The 16430-nt window shown below is 33.6% G+C and overlaps 1 protein-coding gene and 1 long non-coding RNA gene across 8 annotated transcripts in view; both read right to left on the reverse strand.

The window, feature by feature from the left end:
- LOC127837691 (3-oxoacyl-[acyl-carrier-protein] reductase FabG-like) overlaps positions 1-16430 on the reverse strand; it is a 325705-nt gene that overhangs the window by 184015 nt on the left and 125260 nt on the right. The window lies entirely within an intron of this gene.
- Positions 611-4938, reverse strand: LOC127837698 (uncharacterized). Its single transcript, XR_008029431.1, has 3 exons — positions 4743-4938; positions 1635-1737; positions 611-659 (listed from the first exon to the last, which is right to left on the reverse strand). It is a non-coding gene; the product is annotated as an uncharacterized LOC127837698 (long non-coding RNA).

Raw genomic sequence — 16430 nt, forward strand, 5'->3', positions numbered from 1 at the left:
TAACAAAATATAGTTTAAATAATTTAACAATTTTTTATTCAAACTGTATATTAAATATATAATATGAAGCAAATTATCGGTTAATATGAATCGTGCTGTATAATACTATCTTTGATAAAAGAGTATCAACACGTTAATGATACATGTATAATATGCGACGCATGCGATCCCAACCGCCGCACCGCTAACACGACCCCCGGCGTAAGGTTACATTCTTCCAGGTTGCCTGGACCGGGTGCTGTTTAAGCTGCTACTGTTCACAGTATCCTGTGTACCGGAAGTGAGCGCAGTCGGTGTGGCTGCTGAGATAACCGGAAGTGTGGGCAGTCGATGTGTCAACTGGGGTACCGGAAGTCAGTGAAGTCGGTGTGGCAACCCAAGGTACCGGAAGTAAGTGAAGTCGGTGTGGCTCCTGAGGTACCGGAAGTTAGTGGAGTCGGTTGTGGGCTACTGAGGTACCGGAAGTTGTGTTGTCGTTGTGACTACTGAGGTACCGGAAGTTAGTGCTGACGTTGTGGCTACTGAGGCGCCGGAAGTTAGAGCAGTCAGTGTGGCCACTGAGGGGTTTGATGTAACATTCTGACAGCCCCCGGAGGTACTGAATCCGTTCAGACGTTACATTTAACCAAAATGTGTTCATATTTTGAACGAATGTACATCTACAAATAGACAGATGCTCGCGTAAGAACTCAACAGCTGTACTATTCAGCAGACACTCAAAATGATTTGTTGATTTAATGCGGATTTCGAGAGAAAAAACCTTGACTAACTAGAGCGATCACTGGTAGTGATTGTTCTCTCACATATCAGTTTGACTACGACCTAAGCCTTAACAATAAATGTTTCATTTTGACTTTTCGTCTTCGCGTACAACATCCGATGTATTGTGTGTAGTTTGTGTGTAGTTTTTACATTTGTGGCATATTTTTCAAAATCATTTAATGAACGGTAAAGTTATTAAGCTTACAAGCATTATTAAGCAATAAGTTTGGTTTTACCTTTGATCGCTACCTTTTAACTTGAGCTCGAAAGTAGACAAATAGCTTATATGGACTATATACTCCGACTTAAAAAGTTAAAAAATGTTCGCCAATTCATATTAAATTGCTTTTAAAAACATGCTTAAGTTGTATAATTGGTACAGACAATAAATTCCTAACTTTGAAGTCAAAGTTTGAGTTTGACCTTTAATGTAGCCGTATGACTACTGCGTGCCACACCGCCCCATGTTGGTTAACATTTGTAACATGTGATTTCGTAATGAAACAAAATTAATATTTTATAATATTTCTTCCAAATAATTACGTTTATAGTTATCATAATATTACCATAACAAATATGCATATACTTCTTTCTATCATATATTGTACATACAAAATATAATGTAATGCTAATGTATGTAATTATTGAACCAACTTTGAAGATATATCTTTTACAAAATATCGCAATCTATATTGTAGAAACCATTTTCGTTGAAACATGATTTATTTTCTGTGATTTGGATTTAGACCGATGTGCAGTTGCTAAAAATCAGAATGGGGAGTATGAAATAAACTACTGTTTAAAACCAGATTTAGCTATTTGGTAGTATATGTTTACAACTTATTAGCTTATTGCTGCATGCAATAACTTACACTATGCAGACGGATGTGTTGTGATCTGCTATGAAGCTGGTGCGGTCCAGACAAACTTCACGGATTTCTTGAAATCGGCATTTCTCTGGGTAAGTGAAGCCTCCTGCAAACAATATCAATACAGTGTATGACAAACATTTAGTGACAACTAATTATTTTAAAAGGGCCATACGTGTAATTACAAATTATAATAGTAAGGTAATTTGCTGCCGAGGATCAACTGGCAACCACTTACAATTAAACAAAGATATGCTGTGTCATGGTTCATGTTTTATATCAATAAATAGTATTCATGGACAACGAAAAGTGTGTACTTTAAATTTCAGGAACTTTAACCCAAAAATAAAAATGAGCACCTTAAACGCTGCGTGTCTATTTAAAGACGCCCGAGTTGATGTTGGTATATTTTCCCATTTTATTTATATGTTGCAAAAAAGTGATTATGTGTCAAAATGTGTTTGTATTTATGCCAGATGTTCAAAAAATGATCAAAATCGGTCAAGAAATGCCCAAACTCATGACAAATATATGGCTTTTCATGCACAGAAATAATATTAGTTTAAACACGCGCGGGTCACATGTAAAACCACGTGACCATAGCATTATTGTTTACAACGCCATTTGCATGAATGATGAATAATCCTGTATTTACAATGGGATGTGCAAAAAGACAGGACATAGCACTTTAATGTTTTTGCAGCCTGATTTTTGTCAATATCTATGCATATTACTCGACAAATTTTAATAAACGTCCATCAAGCTTGATAAAAACACCTTTTGTTTTATATCCACAAATCGCCCTTATTGAATTCGCTCTGATCTGATAAATCGTTTTTATGCAATCAGCTACACATGTAGTAGTTCTTCTTTGTTTTGAAATGCGCGGAAGTGGAAATCACGTGAAATTTGCGCTCAAGTGACCCGAAGCGTGCATACGTAACAAGTTAATAATAGTCTTGAGGATTCCGTTATGTACATGATAAGGTTTCGTATTTTTGCTGCTTTTGACATTTTTTGGCACACATTTTGCAAAAATCAGTATGGAAGAGTTAAGCTTTAGAATGTTTCTCACGAATAATAATCAATTCTGGTCAGTTGAGATAACCGAATTGTTGTGAGAAATATCAACTCGGGCGTCTTTAAGTAGACTAGATGATATAATGCATGATCAGCCAAAACAGATACTTTGAAATCTTAATCCACATTATGTGGCTTCTTTTAAAATGTTATTCTTTGCAAACTTGATCACAGAATCCCAGTTGATTCGTTATGGAACTGTTAAAGTAGACTAGATGAAATAATATATTCTCAGCCAAAACAGATACTTTGAAATCTGAATCCCCATAATGCGGCTTCTGTTAAATTGTTATTCTTTGCAAAATTGATCAGAGAATCCCAGTTGATTCGTTATGGTCTGTTTTAGTATACTAGATGAAATAATATATTCTCAGCCAAAACAGATACTTTGACATCTTAATCTCCATAATACGGCTTCTGGTAAATTGTTATTCTTTGCAAAATTGATCAGAGAATCCCAGCTGATGCATACAACACACTTGAGCACTAAACAGGTGACTCTTGAAGATTCCATAAAACTACGTTTGAATTTAGCAACTTTTTTGTTATATTTATTAGGATACATACGAATTTCTAGTTTTATTGCGTAATAAGTATTTTTACCGTTTATTTTTTTTTATTTAATTTAAACTACCGTCGTTAAAATAATTATATAAGGGATTGGAAATGAAGCTTAACAAAAGTACGGTGTTGTCTTGTTTATAACTTCAAATGAGCCAAAAATTGTATGAATATTGCCTGGGGTACATCAGATGCCTTAGGTGGTTGTGTTTAATAACAACATTTATGTCAATTTCAGCGGCATATCCTAACTAAAATAAAGTGTATACCGATTATTTATTGTTCGGTCTTTGAGTGCCTGAGAAGCGTTTAAGCGTATATTAAGATAAAATAAATATTTCAATTTTGTGTGTGCGTTCATATAGTGAAGTGTTAATGAAAGTAAGGATGATACAATTTTCTCAGAAAGTAAGGATAATATGATGTATAACATTGAAACAAACAACAGGTTTACGGAAGGCCAAAATGGCGCCAATAACGGGTTTGAAATTGTAAACAAAACAAAGAAGAGAAAATTTAAAAGTGGATCAAGTGGGTCTATTCCTCAAAGTCATTTGCAAAAATGACAGTAGATGATAAACTCGCGTCGATATTTGAGCAACTGAACAAAAATTATCCAAAAAAATAGTGAAATTGAAAATCAGCAGTGTAAATGGAACAAGGAAATAGAATGTATCAACAAGAGTTACCTAGAAATGAGTGACAGGGTTACTCAAATTGAAAGACTTCTCGAAGAGCAAAGGCTGAACTCCAAAGTGCTCACACACAAATCAATAGATGCAGAGTCTAGAAGCATGAGGAACAACATAGTGATATACGGAATCACAGAGAGACTGAACGTAACTGCACGTAACTTGTTTTGAATTTTATAAGCGATGAGCTAGATATTGACACAAGTGATATGCATATTGAAAGAGCGCTTAGAATGGGCCGTTAGAGATGCTAAAAGACCCATGGTAGTGCATTTAAGGGATTACGTTGATACCGAGACAATCATGGAAAATGCTTACAGACTAAATAGGAGCCCATTTGGACTTGATAGGCAGTACCCTAAAGAAAAATCAAAAGCACGATCAAGCCTGTTTAAATCTCAAGAAGCAAGAAATGCTATAATGAAAAGACACAAGGTGCAAATTAAATACCCAGCAAGACTCTGTGTAAATGGAAGAACAATTATAGACATGTTTCCCGAATTGTTTCAAGTACTAGGTCATGACAGATTAGTAGTAGGAAACACGGAAAAAATGAACATAAAATACCTCAAAACACAGGCAAAGAAGAAAGAGTGTACTCTGCAGATACAGTGATAGATGATGAGGTTAGCACGGCTATCAGCGAAAGTGAAAGTGAGAGCGAAATTTTTGAAGACTCAGTTAGTTCGGGAAAAACATCCAAATTACAATACAACGAGAATAATACAATAGCACATGATATTGAACAAACTGATCTGAAAAAAACGTGAAAACATACCTCGGTTGTACACTGAACGTAAACTCCAACAAGAACAGCCGTACGCATAAGCTGTCACTATCAATCACACCCATAAAAACACCAAACAACACATTATTCCAAACTCCAAAAATGTAAACACGACAAGCGATGTAAATCCCATTTTATACATAGATGGTGACACACAATGATGTAAATCCCCAAATCAAAAGTTCCGTTGCACCGAATCCTAAAAATAGATATACTGTGAATGCAAGCGTGGGATCTCATATAATTGACAGCTCAAAGGCAACGAGGCAGAACACGGCTCGAAAGTAGGAAAGCGATGAGGCGTTACGAGAGGTCAAGTTTTGTGTGTTTAACATTCATGGACTGAAAGGGAAATCCTACAATAAATTAGATACATCTAAAATTCAACAGTTATTTAGTTCACAAGATATTTTATTATTTACTGAAACTTGGGGAAATGCCAGTTTGTTATATGATGTCGCCAGTTTTAATTATTTTGTGTTAAATAGAAAAAACAAAACATTAGACAAGGAGGGACAGCGGTGGGGTAATAGCATATGTACATGAACGTTTATTTAATTATTTTGAATGTGTGAAAAGCACTGATGATGGTATAATGTGGCTTAAATTGAAGGGTAATTTATTTGGTTTGCAGAATGAAGTTTTTCTCTGTTTGATATACAATGTGCCTCAAGGTAATAGTCGAGAAATCCTAAATGATGATAATATATTTGATGTATTAACAAATTATATGATTTATTTTGAACAAGAGTATGGTAATGATTGTAACTTTATAACGTGTGGGGATTTAAATGCACGGGTAGGGATTACGCCAGATAATGCAGTATATGAAAATAAACATATTTTAGACATGTTGCCAGATGATTATGTAATGGATGATGCAATCGAAAGAAACAGTCAAGATAAAACAGTAAATGATATGGCAAAATATTACTAGATTTTTGTATATCGACAGGTTTAAGGATAGTAAACGGCCGCTGTGGTACAGATAAAGATATTGGTAAATTCACATGTGTAAACTCACAAGGGTGTAGCGTTGTCGATTATGTTTTGTGCAAAAGCGATGTTCTTTAACTGTTTAAAACTTTTGATATTTACGATCCTAATATTGTGTCCGATCACTGTGTTATTTCGTTTGGTTTAAATATGTACACATTTGATAATTTTGTTGATGTCAAAAATAAAGAGGATCCTGTTAAATTGTTATACAAATATAAATGGGATGATGGTAAAAAAGATGTGTATATGAATGTATTAAGCTCGGAAGAAAATACTATACATTTTGAATCTCTTTGTGGAAACATTCTTTTTCATACTCACATGAGGATTTAGACTTAGATGTTCAAGCTTTTACAGATATATTAGATGGAGTATGTAAGCCTAGATTTAAACAAAATTGACATAGTAATTTGTGTAACCAAAATCACAATAAGGATGGTGTATACTTTGACCATGAGTGTAAAAATTTAAAGAATTATTATTATACTTTTCTTAATTATTACAGAAACAATCCTTGCGATGAAACAAGGAGGGACATGGTGGCAGCTAGATCAAATTATAAAAAATGTGTTAGAAATAAAAAAAATATGATTATGATAAACTGCAAACACATAAATTGGAATTAGCCAGAAAAAAATGGTGCAACTTTATATTGGAAAATGTTAAAAGGATCGAATGTGGGCAATTCTAGTTCTTTGTCATCAGATGATTTTTTTGACTATTTTAAATCGGTAAATGATCCCGATTCTGTGTTTTTCAAACAGATGAAGACATTTTATATTTTAACGAGAGATATCTAGGGGGAGAATTAAACATAACGTTTGAAGAATTGAATAATATAATTACCACGCATGAAATAAAAAAATGTTGTAAAAAACTAAAAAATGGTAAATCGTGTGGTCCAGATAATTTCCTTAACGCTTTTTTAAGTATGGGTGTGAGATAGACATGTTCGCGACAGTTCTTTGCACATTATGTAATTTTTTTATTCGGGTTACTTTCCAGAAACATGGTCAGAGGGTTATGTGGTCCCACTGCATAAGAAAGGTGACGTTAATAATACGAATAACTACAGGGGTATTACTTTACTGAGTGCACTTGGCAAATTATTTACCAAAGTTTTAAATGACCGGCTAACAATTTGGGCGGAAAAGTATAATGTTTACATTGAGGATTTAGACAAAACATGGGCACAATAGATAATATTTTTGTATTGCATAATGTAATACAGCATTTATTAAATAAGAAAAAGAAACTATTTGTAGCATTTATAGATTTTACAAAAGCATTTGATTACGTAGTAAGAGATATTCTGTGGTATAAACTGATAAAGCTAGGTATAAGAGGGAAAATATTAAACATTATCCATTCAATGTATAGTATTGTTAAGTCAAGCGTAAAATATGACAATGAGGTTAGCGATAGTTTTACATGCCTGTTAGGGTGAACCATTGTCTCCATTTTTATTTGCGATGTATTTGAATGACATTGAGGAATATTTGCTGACAAATAATTATGATGGAATAAATTTAGATACTTAAAAATTATTCATAATATTATATTCCGACGATATTGTTCTGTTTTCAGAAAGTGAAACTGGTTTACAGAAAGGATTAGACTTGTTAAAACAATACTGTAATCGATGGAAGTTAGCGGTTAATAAACAACACACTAAAGTCATGGTTTTTAAAAAAGACTTAGACAAAATATGAGATTTCTATATAATAACAACGTATTAGAAATTGTTGATAACTTTACATATTTTGGTTTTGTCTTTTCCTCAGGGGGCTCTTTTTCTAAAACGTTTGATAGTATGTGTGGATAATATTTGAAAGCTATTTTTAAATTAAAACCATATATGTCGAAATTTTATAACATTACAATACAACACACATTAGAAATATTTGATAAATTAATTTATCCGGTTTTAAGTTATGGGTCCGAAATATGGGGTTTACAGAGCAATATAAAGATAGAACGAATGCATTTTAATTATTGCAAATTATTATCAGGAGTCCGTAGGCAAACACAGAATAACTTAATATATGGAGAACTAGGAAGAACGTCTTTATCCGTCAGACATAGCATTATTGTAATTAGATATTGGTTAAAGATAGTAAACACACATAATATTAAATATGTAAAACTTGTTTATGATATTATGTTCCGAGAATTAGAAGCATATCCCAATAACAGATCTTGGGCCTACATGGTAAAATGTCTATTAGGTAATAGTGGTTTTAACGATGCGTGGTTGAACCAAGGGGTAGGGGATGTAGAAATATTTTTGAATTTTTTTAAGAGTAAGAGTTACAGATATGTTTATACAAAATTGGAAAACCGAATTGAGTGAATCAACTAGAGCAAAAACATACACACTAATTTATGATTTTAAATTTAAATCCTATTTAAGTGATGTAAATATTACTAAGTACAGAATGGCTCTCTCTAGATTAAGAGTCTCTGCACTTAAGCTTAAAGTAGAAACGGGTAGATGTCAAAAACCAATAGCTATTCCTTATGAAGAAAGAAAATGTACTTTATGCAATGTCTAAAAAGATCAATACCACTTTGTTATGGAGTGTGCATTATATACTGATGTAAGAAAAACTTATTTAAAACAATGTTATTACGTTCCCCCAAATATGTTAAAGTTTATAGATTTATTGACCTTTCAAAATAGCAATATTGTTAAAAATTTAGCTATGTTTATTTTTAAAGCATGGGAAATAAGAAATACGTATAATACATAAATATGATAAGGGTAGGACTTTATTATATATTTATGCACAGCCTCTCGCTGTATATTGTTTTATTAAATATCCAATACTTTGCTTTACAATATACCGACATATTTTTGATGTCTATGATTCGAATGACCTGTGACTTTGTTTTTTTGAATATTGTATGTGACATTTCATGTATACTTATGGGCATATTGCCTACTGTATTATCAAAAAAAAACTAAAACTAAATATGTTGCCATTAGTATAATAAAATCAACTTCGATAAATTTATAAATAGAAGAACTTTGGTCTTACCTTTAAGCAAAATTGATTTTATTTCAGTTAAATGCTTGGCAAATGGATGATATTAAAGAAAATTTATACTCTAGACACATTATCCGCTAGTAATGGTCACTTTAAGGCAAGTGACCAGTCATATATCTAATAACGGACAATACGTTAAGCACAATATTTAATATAACAATGAGTATGAACACCATATTTTGGTTCTTAGTTTGTCTTTTTTCTCTCTGAGCGAGGCAGTTGATGGGGCTTATCAGGCATCAAGGACCATTATATCTTTCATTTCTTTTGAAATTGATTGAACAAATATTGATAAATGTAGTAATGCATCGTATAAATGACATACTAATAATAGAAGATGACAGAATTAAAATAATTAACAAGGTTATTTTAAACAAACTTTTCCGAATTGAGATGTGTTAAATATTTATCAACAGTTATACAAGTTATGAGTTTTATTTGTATTTACTTCAATTTTAAGTCAACAATTTTCACAGAAGTTTCCCAACATTTGTGTTCTTTTGTTCGAAAGTTTTTATATCGCTTTTGTTAAATGTAAATTGTAAACGTACTAGTAGACAGATTGTGAGAAAATAAGACCAGTTTAATCAGTATATGAATTGATTTGTATTTTGCCTTGTATTTTCCATACTTTTTCTGATTGACATCACCCACCTCTTATCGGATGTTATTGAAAGTTTGGAATTATCAGATCCCATTTATGCGTCGTCTGTCGTGCGTCGTGCTCCGTCAACTTTAACCTTGTGAACAGTCTTGAGGCTATACTTATTGCCATATTTTCATGAAGCTTGGTCGGCCAATAATATCCTGATCGAGTTTGAAACTATGCCTGCCGGGGTATATAACTAATGATTAATATTATAATTTGCGCCGCCGACAAAAGTCGCCCTTAATTATATGAAGCCTAGTGTATTGTTTTGACCCGGCTATCTAATCAGAAAATTTACTAAGTCGATTACTTAAAATTTTGATAGGTGAACAAAGAATCGGCAACACTGCGTGGATTTGCGATTTTCATCAATGCAGGTGGCTACTTACCTGACCACAGTTGTTGGTCATACGGACGGCTCCCCGGGAACTCAGGCGTCCGATCGTCGCAAAGACCTGTGGGTCAAGCCGGGCCTGACACAGGAAGCCCTTGAAGCCGGGATCTGCGGACCACTGCAATATCACTGAAATGTAGCGGAAACTTCTAGTGGTCTAAGAGGTTTTTATGGTCGCGCATATGCAGATTTCAATTAAAACCTTTGGGTGATACTTTAATGTATTAGATATTTATAAACATAGTTTTTTCAACATGGACATTTACGCGTAATTTTAAAGGTTGATATTACGTATATGCAGTCGCTTTGATTGTTAAGTCCTAATCGGCAAATAGAAATGTTTACATCAGAAAAGTATAAAAGTCCAATTAATTTATCATAGTTTAAATTATTGGTTTGTTTGTATTTGAAAGTAAGAACAATTCTTCCAGAACTATTTTCTCAGTTTTAAAATTAACAAACATTGTCTAGTTCTAGGCAGACTTGATTCGCAGTTAAGACCTCGCGTAGTATTAAACATACTTCCAAACCTGTGAAATGCACCGTTAAAATATTATTTCCTTAGACAGTTACGTTTTGTAGGCTGAATAAAACATTTTTGTTAATCGATCATTCGTAAAACATATATAATCAAATCATTAATTAACTTGTCCAGTATTAGACTATAAGTAATTAAAATGCCTTGAACTATTTTAACTGCTCATTTTAACAATAATACATATTTTGATTTTCAACACTTCAGGTAAAGAATTAATACGTTGGTGTAAGTTTTGCGTTTCATAGAACATAAAAATGTTCGCGATTCTATTGGCAGTCCATGTTCCCGTTTGAAATAATTATCGCAAGAAATCTTAGTAAAAAAACAGCTCAGACAGATTCGCCGTTATAACAAATCTGCACGAAATAGTAGAGAATTCTCAATAGTAACCACTCCTTTTGAAAGTGCAATGTTTTATTCATCACCTTTCTACCTTGTTTTACTAATATTATACACACTTGCTTAAACGATTATTTTCGGCTCCATGGCTATTTAAAAGTACCCAGGGTACTGTTGAGTGTATTATAATCTACCCCGGGTACGGAAAAATGCATTAAGGCTCCCGGACATATTTTGGTATCATTTTTAGTATGTTATCCGTACCCCGGGTACTTTGTAGTATACCTTAGAGTACCCGGGGTACCTCTAAATAGTACATGAGCCGACAACGAAGTGAGCCGAACAATATCAATGAGTTTAAACTACCTGATATGTTTGTTGCACAGCTAAATGTGTCTGCTGACAGCTTGATGGCGCCCGAAGGTGGTCCGGTCTGGGACGTGCTGCCGTGTTGCGGGTACATGTCGGCACAGGCAGACTTTCGGGCTCCTGTACTGGCCCCGAACACAACACCAAGTGTTTTGACATGATCCATTAAAGAAAAAGCACGTACCATTGAAAAAACAAACAAACACGAAGTCACGTGTCAAAATCGTTTCACTGACGTTGCTTTATTTATTAAATGTGCACTGTAATACTAAAAGAGTCGTGACGTGATCCATAACAAAAAAAGTACGTAGCGTTAAATGAAAAATATGATGTATTGTTTAAACTTGTTTTACTCACACCCGTTTCTTTATAAATTTAATGTTGATTGAGTACAACAGGAGTAAGTGTATTTGGTTGTGTTCCTATGTTTTTTATTTTGCTGTAATTGCTTCTGAAGTGGGAAAGAGTTTCGTAACGATCAGTATGTTAACACCCTTTTGGTTGAATGAAACAGATGTATTACACCCTGCTGCGTGGCACAGTTATAACGACTTAGCCTTCTTTTTTAAAGAAGTTTTACCGCATTACGTTTTGTTTTATAATGGGAGAGCGTTTACTTTGAAAGGATATAATCACACCTTAGCATTGCATCGAGTTCGGTTGGTTGCGTCTGAGTACAGGATATTAAGGTTGCGACGCTTAATTAAGGTTATCCAGCGCTTAAAAGTTTCACAACCGCTTGAAAGCTCCTGTCCGATGGTTGTTTGCATTTTTCGAAAAACAAATACAATTATGCAGACGCTGTGTGTGTAAAGGTGCGTACCGTAAGACGTGTGTGAGATAGACGGATTGTCACAAGCAAACACCACTTCAAATGCAACAAACAATAATCAGAAATGCCCGACATCAAACATTAACAGTTTTACGTCATTGCGCGTGTCACCCTCGACAACGTTCTCTCTTTGGCTTTGACATAATGCTAGCTGTCGATCAATTATTCTCCATTATATTATCAACCAATCAGCGTTCAGACAGCCGACTAGACGTGGGGATGTATACCAAACTATACGTGTCACAGATCAATACTGAAAGCATAACCAGTTTGTTTGTAATTTGAAGAAATGGTATGCAATATTTTAATGCACTCCAGATTTTCTAAACAAAGACAAAATCACAAAGATCTCTTCACTTCATAGTGTTGTTTTTTTTTGCAATAATATTTAAATGTCCACGCTTTCCACTAGAATGTCGTTGTATTGTACATGATGTATACGTTTCGCACGATTTTGATCAGCATACCGAACCTGCACGAAATACATGTTTATTTGTAGCTAGAATTTGTTAGTGTCACAAACACAGTTAATTTCAACTGTAGGTTTTGGATTACAAATTTAACATAACGCATCTTAAATTGAAGACGTTGAATAATATCTTATATAATATAACATCGAACAACATTTTAACACATTTTTTCTTAAGAATTTCAACTAGTGCATAAAATAAAAATTTCATACTGCTTATGGCAATGTGAAATACATCAGAATTAATTAATTTTATTTTAATAAAAAGGTGTTCTTGTTCAAAAATGCTATGTGTACTGCATTGATTTATACGGTTCTCCATCACGCAACGTAACATTTCCTCACTGATTTCAGACGTATTCAAGGATCTGTTCTTATACCGTTAGATAACTGCACTAACTGCAAGTTAAACTGTCTTTTATTCACAAAAGATTTTTGCAAATGAATTTCAAAAACTAGCAAAAATAAAGTTTTAATCGGTGTGTTTACATTCTGTACAGCCCGTGTATAAACCCTTGAGAACCCCGTTGATTCTGCACCGTGATAAAATATTTGATGCGCAAACAAATGGTAGATAAATAATGTGTTTTAAGATCGCAAAACTATGCATATAATATGCATATTTAAATATATGAATGACCTTACTACTTATATCGCGGTCCTGATATATCGTGATTGCAATCAGGAGTGGATCATGCGAATCGCGATGTTATGGTTCTGAAACGCATAAAAATTTAGTTAAAATATCGAAGAAAAATAAAGATAATAAAAAAAGTGCAATTTGGTGTTGCTAGAGTTGAAGTTGACTATTTTAATAGAAACCATGGATAAAATGCTCGTATATATTATGTGTAAGTGGCCGGACTGGGGTTCAAAATAATGATCTCCGGATTGACTTCAGAGCACTCTACAAACTTAGTTTACAGGGTTCGACCTATACTTCTTGCCTGGTCTGGTTTGTGCTGAATTTTCCGAACCTGGTCTATTCTTTGAAACGTTCAAGAGTTTTTCTTTGTTTGGTAGGAAACTTAGGATCAAACTAATCATTTCAATATCCCAGCTAATTTATCATAAAATAAAATCACTTTTGTTTATTAAAATGTCTTAAGAACCATAGACTTCATCAGTACTACATCATTATAAACAAATGCATAGGAAGTGACGCCAACGTCATACAATAACGTTACGTCGTTTGGCGGAAAAAAGTACATAGAGAATACTAGGTTAGCGTTGATTACAAAGAAGTTTATGTTGCGAGGCTTAGAACGCCGGGAGCGCGAGCCTTGGCGAGTGCTTTTGGTGTTCGAGCCGAGCAACATAAACTTCTCTGTATTCAACGCTGACCTAGTATTCTATTTATCCAATTTGATTTTTTTTTCAATATGCTTTTTAACATAAATAGATCTACTGTAATAACCTTAACAATAATTTTAATGCATTTTTAAAAGCGCATACAATCTAACGAATGTAACCATGCGTAGTAATATAGAATGTATTTGTTCTGGTACGCAAAATAGTCTTAAAAAGTTCACACAAAAACTGTAAAACGAGAAAAAAACATCACCATATGCCTCGATTCAATTTTACACTGCATGCAAATTGTAACACATTACGACCGCGAAAAGAAGATTTTATTCATTTTATTTTCGAAAAAAAATGATCAAAATCCAGTATGGCGGCGATTGCTCCTGACAAAATGATGTCGATGTCAACATAGGCCTACATGTACATGTCGATTTACACACAGAGTCGTTCTAAACATAAATTATCAAAAAACTATACTCGCCTTATTTTTTCATGGCCGCTGCAGATTTTGATGGCGTTTACAGTGTTTTTATGGCAATTTTGGGGCCGATATTTGGCCCCATTGCCCTAAAAAAAGAGTACTGTATATATTTTCCCCCAATTTTGTAGAAAACATGTTTGTTTTCTTTAAAGAACTGTCTAATGAGAAATATATCTAAAATTTATATCATTTACAACTAACAAAGTATATAACTAAAATAAATATGATTTTGAATTATTATAAATAGTTATATTAAATTAGTTTTTCCCAAATCAGTGGAATCACATGAATTGCATTTTTTCCCATAATGATCAGGAAAAGGCCTGATGTATATATATTGTGTCAATATTTGTTGATAAAAAACATTCCAATTTGATCCATTGTATTGATAAAAAAATTGTATTGCTGAAATTTGCCAATGTATCGATTAAAAAAAAAATTCCAATTAGACTCAAAATGGCTAGGAAAACTGAGACTGTGCATGAAGGCTGAACAGTCTGAAACTAATGTTGAAAAAATCATTGATATATGTTTAAGAAAAAGGACAGAGACATTCAGTTGTGAACATTACATTCATACATACATGTATATTCATGTAATAAATATCATTACATATAAAAGAGTGAATTTTTAATTTTCCCCTTTTCCTAAAAAACGACGCGTTTTTCCCCTTTGGACGGGCCCCGCCACCATTTTCCTATAGGTGAAAAAATCACTGGTTTAGATCTAGCCTTCACATCCTGTAGCTTGTGACCCAAACACAATATAATCCGTAATAATAATATCAAGCTTTGAAACACTTGTTGCAAATGGGTAATTCTTACTGAATAGACTTTCTTTTATAAAAAAAAAACAAAGACAAAGTTTATTCATCAAAGGAAATACCCTTACGTTTACTTACATCCATAAGCAAAACAATTCGAATAGACTACTGAACCGAAATACACACCCATCAGTATGCTCTACACACACAATTTTACATCCAAATAGACACGCACATTCTGGAAATCAATAACACGAATAAGCTAGATATACATGTAGATCTAAATCCTTCGTCCCACCGGTTTCATCCGAGGTAAGCAGTCCATAGAATATGCATTTTTTCATAATAACATTCACGATTCATTAAATGACAAAAAGTCAAAAATGCGCGTCTTCAATGTTTTATTCCCAGACATCGCACACGTGTACACCAAAAGATGACATCACAAAATGACACAATAAGTATGCCATTTTATGACGCCATCAATCAGCTGATTCATTATACGGAAGGCGAAAATTATGTCCTTAGACTAGATCTAAAGGTTGAAGGTCGTATACTTTTAAAGCTAAAGTTTTCTCGACTATAGAGATTTCTTATGAAAAATTATTCAGTGGTAGAATAAAAAGTAGTCCGTGCACGCGACATGTATATTCAACAAGGTGGGAGACAGGCAAGTTTATTTCATATGGTGTTATACCGTCAATGTCGGTATAAAACTGGGATAGATCTAAATAGAGAATATTATGTGAGTTTTGGATAAAGATCAAGTTTATCATGCGAGACTTAGAACCGATGAAGCGCGAGGCTTGCCTTATTTTCCCCTCTTTCCATTAATAATTATAAAATATCGCATTGTTTGACGATTTTATCTCTCCGTAGTTGACAAAAACATATTCTCCAATTTTTGGAAAAACCCAAATCTGATCTAAAAATAGCGATAGTATAAAGGTTAAGTTTATACGATCGTTGTTATACTATCGATTTTCATCTGGTAATAGGATAAATAGAGAATATTATGTGAGTGTCGGATAGAGATCAAGTTTATCATGCGAGGCTGAGAAACATGTAGTGCGAGGCTTGCAAAGCGCTACAAAGTTTCGAGCCGAGCATGATAAACTTGATCTCTATCCGACACTCACATTCTATTCTATTTATCCTATCATTTTTTGGTCGTTAATCGTTCAAAAAGAGTAAAAATACTTTAAAATTCAAAGAAACAGCGCTGGTTTTCCAAGTTGACTCCGAAGTGTTTGTTTACTTCAACGTCATCATTTGCTATGACGTCACATTGAAACATATAGTGTTCTTAAGATAGAGATCGGAAAACCGTGGTCTAAAAACAGCGATGGTATAAAGGTAAAGTTTATACGATCGTTGTTATACTATCGATTTTCATCTGGTAAAAGGATAAATATTTTTATTTTACACATGTGTGCATGACGATGCAACCTTAAATGACGTCACGAAATGTAAACAACATTCGGGATTTAT

Source organism: Dreissena polymorpha, chromosome 7, assembly GCF_020536995.1.
Source record: "Dreissena polymorpha isolate Duluth1 chromosome 7, UMN_Dpol_1.0, whole genome shotgun sequence".
In the NCBI taxonomy this organism is placed as follows: domain Eukaryota; kingdom Metazoa; phylum Mollusca; class Bivalvia; order Myida; family Dreissenidae; genus Dreissena; species Dreissena polymorpha.